Source organism: Silene latifolia, chromosome Y (assembly GCF_048544455.1).
Source record: "Silene latifolia isolate original U9 population chromosome Y, ASM4854445v1, whole genome shotgun sequence".
NCBI lineage: Eukaryota > Viridiplantae > Streptophyta > Magnoliopsida > Caryophyllales > Caryophyllaceae > Silene > Silene latifolia.
In genome coordinates this window covers 65,530,074-65,542,016 of record NC_133538.1, presented here as the reverse complement: position 1 = coordinate 65,542,016, position 11,943 = coordinate 65,530,074, and the positions used below count along the sequence as shown (strand labels likewise).

At 43.6% G+C, this 11,943-nt stretch overlaps 1 non-coding gene across 1 annotated transcript; it reads right to left on the bottom strand.

Annotated features, from left to right (window-relative positions):
• Nucleotides 1–11,425: 11,425 nt before the first annotated feature.
• LOC141636899 (small nucleolar RNA R71) lies at nucleotides 11,426–11,532 on the bottom strand. Its single transcript, XR_012541467.1, has one exon. It is a non-coding gene; the product is annotated as a small nucleolar RNA R71 (small nucleolar RNA).
• Nucleotides 11,533–11,943: the final 411 nt, after the last annotated feature.

Sequence of the window (11,943 nt, the reverse complement as noted above, 5' to 3'; positions counted from 1 at the left end):
GGTTGGAAATAAGAAGGGAATCAGTACGTACCTTTAGGTTTTGCACACCAAGGTCAATACATACCTTTAATCCAGCTATTAGGGCTTCATATTATGCCTCATTGTTGGTAGCCTCAAATGCACAGCTTATAGCTTGTACTATCTTATCTCCCTGTGGCGATTTTAGTACTACCCCCAGGCCCGTGCCTCTCATGTTGGCTGCACCATCGACAAATAGGGTCCATTCTAGGTCTGTTTGGTCGCTGGTCAGTTTGTTTACTTCTTTTATTAGGTCGGGTTCTAGGGTTGGACTAAAGTCAGCCACAAAGTCTGCTAGTGCTTGTGACTTAATTGTTGTCCTTGGTTCAAATGTTATGTTGTATGTGCTTAGCTGGACTGACCATTTGCACATTCGTCCGGACAATTATGGCTTCCTAAGTACAGACTTGATAGGAAGATTGGTTCTGACTATTATAGGGTGGCTTTCAAAGTATGGTCTTAATTTTGTGCAACTCATAATTAAAGCTAAAACATACTTTTCAAGCAGGCCATACCTGATCTCTGCATCCAGTAGACTTTTACTTACATAATAGATAGGGTGTTGTTGTCCGTCCGCTTTTTGACCAAGATTGCACCGACAAGAAGTTTTACTGTGGATCGATGGTATACTGTCAGGGGTTCATCTTTGACTGGTTTTGCCAGCAAGGGAGGAGAGGATAGATATGTTTTCAGGTCTTCAAAGGCAGCCTGATGATCAGGGGTCCATTGAAAGTCCTTGTTCTTCCTTAACAGATTATAGAATGATTTGCACCTCTCTGACGATTTTGAAATGAACCTGTTCAGGGCCGCTATTCTTCCAGTCAGCTTTTGTATGTCTTTGACCGTCTTTGGTGGTTCTAGCTCCAGGATGGCTTTGATCTATTCAGGGCTATCTTCTATTCCTCTTTTTGTCACCATATAGCCCAAGAATTTGCCTGCTGAGACTCCAACATGGCATTTTTGTGGGTTGAGCTTCATGTTGAATTTCTCCAGTATTTGAAAGGCTACTTCAAAGTCTTTGACGTGGTCTTCTGCCTTTTTTGACTTGACTACCATGTCATCTATGTAGACTTCCATGGTATCTCCTATTTGGGCTTTGAACATCATGTTGACTAGCCGTTTATAGGTTGCACCTGCATTTTTTAATCCAAAGGGCATAGCAGTATAACAATATATACCTCTTTCAGTAATGAAAGCTGTGCTTTCCTGATCTGCAGGGTGCATCTTTATTTGATTGAATCCGCTTGAGGAATCCATGAATGTTAACATTTCGTGGCTGCGCAGCGGGCATCCACCATTGCATCGATGTGTGGCAGGGGAAATGGATCTTTTGGGCAGGCTTTGTTTAGGTCGGTGTAGTCTACACAGACTCTCCATTTGCCATTTTTCTTTTGGACGACTACTACATTTGCAAGCCAATCGGGGTACATTACTTCCCTGATCATTCCCATGTCCAAGAGCTTGTCAACTTCTTGGTTGATGATTTCATGCCTCTCTGCAGCAAAATTTTCTTCTCTTTTCTTTGTACAGGCTTAAATGATTTGTCAATATTCAAATTATGAGTTATAATATCAGCATCTATACCAGTCATATCAAAATGTGACCAAGCAAAACAGGACATTTTAGTTTTGAGGAAGCTGACCAGATCGGGTCTGACCGAGTTCGGTGCATCTGATCCTATAAGTACTTTCTTGTCAGGGAATTCTGGGTCCAAAATGACCTCTCCTGTTTCCATCTGTGATTGTGCAATATATTCTCCCCTGACAGGTGACTTTAATTTCTATGCAAGGGACTTACCTGACTTTGAGGGTTTCAAAGCCTGAGTGTAACATTCCTGAGCCGTCCTCTGTTCTCCCTTAATGGTGGTTATCCCCCATTCGGTTGGTATTTTCACACATTGATGGAATGTTGGTGGGATTGCTTTGACATTGTGGATCCGTGGTCTGCCCAGGATTACGTTATATGAGGATAAGCAATCCATTACTCCAAATCTTTCATATGAAGCCACGCCTTCCACATAGGTTGGCAGACTGATTTCTCCCAGGGTGTTCTTTGTTTCTCCGCTGAATCCAACCAGGACGATGGATTTCTTGATGATCTTTCCTTCATCTATCTTCATAGCTTTGAGGACGTCAAGCATCACCAGATTGATTGAACTGCCCCGTCTATCAGGATTCTTGATACCTTAGCTGTGCCAATTTGCATGGTGATTACCAAGCTGTCATGGTATAGATCTGATATTCCCTGCAGGTCCGAGTCATCAAAAGTAATAGCAGGCAATGACTTGGACCGGAAGGGGGCAAGTCCGGATTCTCTGGATATTCTTTTGCGGTGAGCTAGTCGGACCACGATTTCGATCCTCCATTTATGAACTTGACTTCATAGATGGGGGGAGGAGGAGGATCTCTGCCGTTCCCTGAATCTCTTTTGTTTTGTCCTTCATCTTTGTTCTTTGGCTGCTGGATTAAGTCTTTCAAATAGCCTTTCTTTAGAAGATATGACACCTGTTTCCTGAGTTGGATACATTCTTCTGTGGTGTGCCCGATATCCTCATGGAAGTCACACCATCTCGTTGGGTCTTTCCTGGGGTTGTCGGATTTCTTGGGCCATCTGACCGCATCTCCCAGGCTTTCCAGGCGTTTTATTAATCCTGCAGTATTAATAGAGAAGTTATATTCAGGAATAGTTGGAAGGCTAGAAAGGTTACCTTTGTGTTCTTGTGCCATGTTGACTTGGATCGTTCGGGCCTGGAATAGGGTGCTGATCTCGGGGTTGCCTCCTTTACGTAGGAGCTTTTCCTGTTAGTGTGTCCATAGCCTTGCTTTCCTCCTAATGAGTTCGTCCCGAAGTTGAGATCTTCCTCCAATCTGACATGCTCTAAGGCGATGGATTGAACAATGGCAAAGGTTGGGCATGCTTTTTTGGTTAAATCTGCATAGATGTCACCGTCAAGCAAGACTCCTTGCCTCAGAAGGCTTCTACCTCTCTCTTCATCACACCTGGAATGGCCACCTTCTCTTTGACAAATCTGGCCAGGAATTCTTTGAGAGATTCTTCGGGAAGTTGTTTTACCCCGAACAGTTCTTTGGGTCTCTTGGCCATATCTCTGCCTTTTGCGAATTGTTGATTGAAGGCATTGATCAATTCTGCAAAATTCTTGATACTTCCATTTGGGAGATTAATGAACCATTGTAATGTTTGCTCCGGTCAGGGTTGTACCAAAGCCTTTACACTTGCAGACCTGCCTGAGTTCACTGGGTATTGAGGCAGCCAACATCTTCTGTTTGAATATGGCAACGTGATTTTGCGAATCAGAGGTCCCATCATAAGTTCTCATGGATGGAACGGTAAATTTCTTGGGGAGATCAATCTTTGCAATTTCATCTGCAAAGGGTGAATCTGCAAAGTCATCAACTTCTACCTCGCCACAGTGGTCCGGTACTCCGGTATATTTTCTATTTTGTTGTGGAGTTTTTGGATTTCCTGGAGCATAGCCATCATTATTGCTGCTTCAGTTTTGTTTGTTTCATTATTGGAGATGACTGGGGTACCGGATAATGTATCCTTCTCTGGAGTTCCAAAATTGGAAAAGTCTATGTTTTTGATAATGGATGAGAATGGGGTTCCTGGTTCGAATCTGGTCTTGGAGCCCGAAGCCTGATTTTATAATTTTTTCCTCAGGCTAGACTCAGATTCCTTCAGCCTATTGATTTCTGCTTCTGCTTGGGCTGCCTTCTCTTGAATTGCCTCCAGTTCTTTGATTTTAGCTAGGGCAGCCGCTAATTGTTGTTCTGGGGTGAGTTCCACCATTTTTGCATGTGAATATTAGATGGAGAGATGGTAAAAGGAAATGTTTTTTTTTATTAAAGAACTAGATGCCCCACGGTGGGCGCCAATTGTTTTAGCAGGATTTCCCCTGAATGGATCCGGCTTTAATTAAAGAGTGATTTGGGTATCTAGTCTATAAGTTTTGTATATTGTGAATGAATAATGAGGGAAGACGAAGTGTAAGGAATATCACTTGTATTATTTTGATAAGCTGAATACAAATTTGTATAAGTAATTGAATACACGGGAATGAAAGATAAATTGTAAAGTAGCTAAATAGAAACCAATGAATAATGAACCCCCTTACAAATGCTTGATTACGCTATTTATAATTCTACTAATATTAACGTTACATTATTCTCAACGTTCTTCCCCGTTTGTAGGAGTTGTTGCCAGATTAATAGGGCATGTTCCTTATTAATTCGCTTGACCTGTTCTTCTTCATAACTGATCTTCAGTCTTTCCCGTTTAACATTCAAAGATGATGTAGCTTTATAGTTGGACTTGGTCTTCCTTGAGAATAGGACACGGTTATTGACTCATACAACTGCACTTTTTGTTTATCTTCTTAATCCAACTTGTTTGAATGCCCTGCCAGGCTTATTCTGCATTTACCATCAGGCTTCTCTTCCAGGATTTAGTAGCTTGCTTGCTATAATATTCTTTAACAACTAAATAGTAGTTAGATTTTTCCGGTCTCTGGTTGCCTCACTCAGCCTGGTAAGGTCAGGCCAGGTTAGAGTCATACCAGGCTAAACTGGGCCTAATAGCTGCGAAACCTGGTCGATCGACTGAATAGCATGGTCGATCGACCAGCCAGAAACAATGCAGTAGCTCCCGCTGAAATTCCACGGTCGATCGACCAACTGAGCTGTGCAGTAACCTCCTTTGCTCTTCAAATCAGCCACTTCACTCCAATGCACGCATCCCAAGGTGAGTGAGTCCGAACTCCCTTCTTCCAAGCTTCCCTGAAGTTGCCTCCGGAGGACGATTTAGGCTTGATTTAGCTCACTTCCTCTCATTCCTACAGTAAATCATAGAAATCGCAAAGTAAACCATTTCGGGAGAAATAGTAGTTTAAAGCTAACAAATACGCATGGAAATACGTGCCAAAACTGCAAATAAAGTGTATAGAATATGCACGTATCAAACATCACCCTAAAAAAGTCAGCACCTAGGACTCCAAAGTCCAATGGGCAAGCTGAATCCAGCAACAAAATCATCATGGATAATCTAAGAAGAAGGTTACAGGAGTTAGGAGGAAAGTGGGCAGATGAATTGCCACTAGTGTTGTGGTCAGACAGAACGACACCAAAGATAGCAACAGGTCAAACACCCTTCACTGGAGTTTGGCGCGGAAGCGATCATTCCGTCAAGTCCTAGTTCCCACTCACAGGTATGAAAATATGACAAGGGAACTAAACAATACGAGAGATGACCAAGCTCGGACACACCGACGAGCCGCGAGCAAGCGCAAAAATCCGTCTGGCCGCCTACAAACAGTCAGTGGCCAAAATCTATAACAAGAATGTAAAAGTCAGGCTCCTGGAGGTAGAAGACCTGGTTCTCTGAGAGGTGTTTCAAAACACCAAGAATCGAAAAGCAGGCAAATTCGCCTACAAATGGGAAGGACCATACCAGGTAGAAGGAGTTGTTGGCCATGGCGCATACAGACTGATGACTATGGACGGTCAAATTATACAACGCCCATGGAACATACTTCACCTGAAGAGATATTACTTTTAATAATAATAAGTAGACTTTAGCTTTCAGAATGATGTACTATGAAAAGCCAAATCATTTTTAAAATTAAAATAAAAATCCGGCAGTAGGCATACTGCCAATTTCACTTTTATTTCTGGTGTCTAACTCTTTCAAAGCTTTAAACTACTATTAGATGGCGTGGTCTGGTAGCGTCCTAGGACCACAATTGCTCTGGTACCCCATGAGATGGCGACAGGTACTTCACATCATTTTAATAGATTTTCTTATTTTCAGGCTTCTCTAAGTACATCACTTTGAACCCTAGTGTCTATGGTACTTTGAAAGGATGTCTAGCAGGTCTGTCAACTGCCAACGCGGGGTGACAAGGCACTCTAACATGCCTAACCTATTTTCTCAACAAGGAGCACCCTCACCAGGCGGACTGTGGAACATACGAAAGGGAGCCTGGTTGACAGCTAAAAACGCTTACCCAGCTACCCCTAATACCACCCCCTGGACGTAGCTCGCACTAATCGCAATTAATCAGGGCCCCAGCATGCATGCACACCAACATGGAACGTAGGAATATCTACGCTACCAGAATCCTGCAGCGTCCCATTGGTCCTAGAATGACGATAAACTTGCCTAAATTACGCCCCTGTTGGCTTTAAACGTGATAAACACACCTTGCGTCATGAACAAGGTTAAGTAGTCCAAAACTGCGGCATATGCCTAAATCAGCCATCAGGCTGACACGACAGCTAGCTTAGTTTGGGTCAACCTTTTCAGGCTGACCAGGCTAGTCTAAATCAGCCTCTTAGGCTGACACGGCCACTCCTCCTTACATTGCAGCACATGCCTAAATCAGTCATCAGGCCGACATGGCAGCTAGCTCAGTCAGAGCGTCAGCCTTTTCAGAATGACAGGACTCGCCTAAATCAGTCAAGCAGGCTGACACGGCAAACCTCCTAAACTAAAGAAACTAGATAACAAGCACACAATATGAAGTATAAAACGTTGCCAAACTATGGCAAGGGGCATTCCAAAGGATGGCCAAAATACGGCCCCAAGTTTAACCGCCACCTTGGCGGAGCAACCACAAAAAGAGAGTTTTAAAATTTACAGGTCTGCCACCTCTGGGCCAGACTGCCAAAGAAGTTCATCAAAACATAAAAATACTTAATTATCGGTCACATTAATGACCTCCACCTCTGGCATCTCCTCTGCCTGCTGACCTCCCGTTTCAGGTACCGCACCAGCTTGCACATCCTCAGCTGCCATAACTTCCCGAGCTCCATCAGCAGCATCTTAGGACATTCCGGCGTCACCCCCAGCAGCTTCCTCACCCAATGCAGGAGGATTCACCTCCCCAACTTCAGGCATCAGCGCACTCAGATCAGGTTGGGTGGGGTAGAGCATCTCCAGCTGCTTCTCCTCCTCCTCTATAGCTTGCTGGGTGGGAGCCTCTTCAAGAGCAGCACCCATCCCGCTGATCTTTCCCCGCCAGGTAGCATAGGCAACAACGTTGGTGGCCAGGGAGATCAGCTCGCTGATCTTCTCATCAGAGCGCTTGAGGGAGTCATAGAACGTGCTGTACACCGCTTGAGTACGAGCCAGCTGATCAGCCCCCTCTTTCAGCTTCTTCTTGGGGACAAAGAAGCTCGGTCTTGACTCCACCACACGCTCCTTCAGATCAGCCCGCCAAGCAAGATCAGCAATAGTCCCCTTCAGCTCCTGGTTTTTGACGTTGGTGGCACGACTGGTGGCCTGCACTATGTTGATCATCTTCCTATTATAGAGTGCAGACTGGAGGGTCTGGTTCAAGAAAGTCATAAGTCAGCAAGAGGAAACTAAGCAAAAGCAAACAGACATGTAGAAAATGAAGAGTATTTACCATGAAGGCATTGTGCACGTCGTTCTCAGCCATCTCCTCTGGGGAGAACTTTGAGAATGTCTCCTTCAGAGGAGGGAAGAGCAGCTGATCGATCTCCGGCCAATATGGTACCTTGTCCACATTCCCAAAACCCTCTGGGAAATAAGCGGTAATGCCTCCGCTGGATGAAGCACGTGGACTGGCAGGAGGAGTAGGCGGATGACGAGACAATGGGTCAACCTCCAAGGGCTCGGGGGCAGCAGAACTGGAAAATATAGGAGTCTGGAAGGAAGCAGCAGGAGCACTCCTCTTAGAGGCAGAGGCCACATCAGGGCTGGCAGAAGGTCTCTTCTTTTTGGCACTTTGGAGGATGATTTCTAGAGGATCAACTTTGGAGCCTGCAAGCAGACATCACCTCAGGCGTCAGGGTACTTAAAATATCAAGAGAAACAGCATGCAAATTAAAACAGTTATAGAAGCCTTACCAGAAGACATGCTGTGAGCCGACTGGAGAGGGTTGGAGGAAGAGGCAGGTGAAAAACCAGGGAGCAGGTCTGTGAACCTTCTCTCAGACTCAGAGATACTGAACAATTTACTGCAGGCAGGGATCTTGGCACCAATGCGGGTCAGGTCATATGGGCCTGCACGAGGTTGAAGAAGTAAGCTAGTAAGCGGCGAGATAAAATAAACCAGGTGACAAGAAGGCTACTTACTCGAAGTCAGAACCCATTTCTCGAAGATGTAATCAGTAGGAGGCTGGATGAAGTCCTTCCTCACAAAGAAGATGTCCTCAAACCATTTCTCATCACGGGATTTGGACACGTGGTTGAAGGGAGCCTCTCCACGGCCCCGGAATGAGAATTGACCCCTGCCCAGGGATCTGATGTTGTACATATGGGCCATATCGCCCAGAGTGACAGGTTTACCAGTGTTCTGACCAGCAGCCAGAGAATAGAGAAGAACCCTCCAGATGGCAGCAGAAATTTGTGCCATGGCGAAGTTGTTGGTAAAAATGAAGTCTTGGATGAGTTTAGGGAAAGGAAAACGGAGGCCGTATCTAAAAGGGTAGAGATAAAAACTAACCCACCCTGGACGGAGGGCGTCAGCTTTCTGTTCCGGTTCAGGGATGACAATGTCCACCCCGTCACCAAGACCAAGTAGACTCTTGATCATGGGAATGTCGGCCGGAGTCAAAGTAGAGTCACAGTCGTGGGGATGTTTAAAAAGTCCCCGAGAAGGAAAGTTTGGGTCGAGATTACGGTCAGCAGGTGTGGAGGTTGATGAAGATTGACGAGTTTTAACCATGGCGGAGAGAGAAAATGGAAATCAAAGAAGAAAAAGAGGGAGAAATACCTGGTGAAAGAGACGGAGGGGAGTGGAACAGTGAAGCCGGCAAAATGAAGAAGGAGGAAGTTTGAGGGTTTTGAGAAAAGAATATTTTTTGAAATGGATTGGAGTAAATGAAAGTACAAAGTGGGAGTTGGGGTTACAAAGAGGATAGAGGGAGTAGGGTGCGAGAAAAGAGGAATAGGGCGGCTGACGTGATGGAGTGCATGAGAAGGAGTGTTGATGTGACCATAATTAGCGCATATTTAGCCCCCGAATTAGCCTTGTTCCCATGCTTTTTAGTGCATATTTAGGTTATTTCTTATCTTTAGTTCTTTGTTTTGCATATTCTTTGAGATTTTGATCCCTTGGTAGGAAAGGAGTAAGAATCTTGCATTTTCATGGCAAAACAAGACTAAATTGATCGAATTCAATGACCAAGCATCAAGGAGAGACAAGATTAGAAGGGCTTTGTACATATGATAGTAGATGAGCAATGTTGAGAAAGGATCCTTGAGTCCCCAAGGAAATCCCCAAGGAATTTATGAAGAAAAGGGAAGAAAAGAAGAAGAAGCCTTGCTGAGGCACAATCCGTGCGGATTGTCCCCAATCCGGCCGTCCTCCAGCTGCAGAATCTGTGCGGCTTTCCACCAAGACGCTCGGATCCCACCTCCACAATCCGCCCGGATTCCATCGCCAGAATCCACCCGTCCCGACCTTAATCCGCCCGGATTCCTCTACAGCGCGATTTCCTCTTCTCCAAGCTACGAAGAAAGAAGCCCTTCCTTCGGAAAATACCGGCTCCTCCCTGCTCAATCTAAAAAGTGTAATTACTAGTTTAGCCCTTAGTTAACCCTAATGCATCCTCCCTAATTTCCACTATAAATACCCCATTAGTCTAATTAGAGAAGCATGTTCTTCTTATCAACAATTAGAGTAGTTAATACCAATCAAATCTCTCTTTAGTTTTGTAATCAACAATTAATCAAGTCCTAATACAAGTTTTATTTCCTTAATCTCTCTTTTTTGTTCATCCTTTATTTTGGGTAATTGAAGATTATTTGGGTTATTATTGGGAGATTGACAACCTCTTAATCAAGCATTCAAGTACTTTTATCTTTGCTTTATTATTGGAATCATTAGTAGGTATAATTCTCTTAATCCCTTTTAATTATTGTTAATTACTTTCATTTACTCATCACGTTTCATTTTGTTGGTATGATTGACAACCTTGCTAGCATGATCAACATGATAATGAGTGAGTAGTCTATTAGCTAGGGTTAATGGGTGATTAGGGGAAACCAACATGGGGAATGATTCATGCTTAAATTAATATGCTTTCATGTTTTATTTGCTTGCTTGTTTTGATCTCAACTCATTCACATGTTATATTTGATGAAATGCTAAGCCTATGAATCCTTGCATTTACTACCATCTTCTATCTTTTCAATGAGACTTGTAAGACATAACCCAACTCGAGTCTCATTAGACCATGCATGTTGTTGAGTAGGGAAGATTAAGTCGACTTGTAGGTGTTGTACAATCTAATCGATTCTGCTCCGGGACCTAAACTTTCCTAGGATTGTAAGATATAACCCAACTCAATCCATCACAACAATAATCGCTTGCTTATAATTTGAGAACATGTTTGTATGATCAATTCCCATGATTCCCCTATGATCCCATGACACCCTAGTGCTTTTTAATCAATTGTTTACACCCCTTTTAATTCATCTTGCTAGTTTATTTTCATTGCTATTTTAGTTAGTGACCTTCTACATCAACCCAATTTGTGACACCCCCAAGACACCACTAGTTTCAATAGAAATCTCATTTCAATACCCGTCCCTTGGGATCCGACCTTTACTTGCCTCTTTACTAATTGTAGAGTTGTTTGTGAAGCTATAAATTGTGTTTTGATTCGGACGTGACCCAACGACCACATCTTTAATTGTGAACACGAAACGGACCGATCAAAAATCGCGCCGTTGCCGGGGACGGTGTTTGTTTGATTTAGATTTCCTTTTTATTGTTATTAGTTGTGTCTTTCTTCGCCTTGGGGAAGTAAAACTCCTCAAGGTTTGTTCTAATTGTTTGATATTTTGCATGTCTAGAAGGTCACAAGGTGATTTGTTACCTTTTGACCGTGAAATCGAAAGAACCTTGACGAACAATAGGAGACTTGTTAGGAGGAATTTAAGAGGTATTAGTGAAGTTGTTCAACCAACTATTGAGTTCGTCAACCCTTTCGCAATAGAAGGAGAGGAGAACCCATTACACAATACCCCACAAAATCAACCTACAATGCCTAAATTCTCGTCACACTCCGTACCCACCGAGGAGAACCTACCAAATGGTACTCCTATACCGCAACATCTAACCGGAAATTTTATTGCCAAATCCGCCTTCATCCAATTAGTTGAAAGGAGCCAATTTGGGGGGATGCCTAGTGAAGACCCTCATTCTCATATGGAAACCTTTTGCGACTATTGTGATGCAATCTCTCAAACGGGTGTGACTCAAGACCAAATTAGATGGGTCTTATTTCCTTTTTCTCTAATCGGCACCGCGAAGCAATGGTTGAAGGGCCTTGACAAGGCCACCCTCGGAATAGATTCTTGGAAGAAGTTGGCTCTAGCTTTCTACAAAAAATTCTACCCACCGGAGAAGACTAACATGCTAAGAGCTCAAATTACGGGTTTTAAGCAAAGGGATGAAGAATCTTTGTATGAAGCTTGGGAGCGGTTCAAGGGAATTTGTCGCTCATGTCCTCACCATGGACTTAGCGAATGGTTTTTGGTACAACAATTTTGGAATGGTCTATATGAGGATTCAAGGAACATTCTCAACATGGGATCAAATGGAATGTTCACCGAAGTTGATGACAATCAAACATGGAACAAGATTTAGGAAATGGCGGTCCATAACTCACAATATAGTAGACCTCGCAAGGCCACTAGAGGAGGAAAGCATGAAGTGGACTCCGTTACTCAATTGGGTGCTCAACTTAGTGCTCATATCGACACAATCAATTTGAAGTTTGAAAAAGCTATGGCTAGACTTGAAGAAGTCTCAAAATCACCAAAGCATCATGTTAATGCCATGACGGCATCCTCATCAATCCCAAGTGGGATATGTGAGAATTGTGGAACTTTGGGACATGACCAAGGTGAATGTAGGGGAACAAATGAATA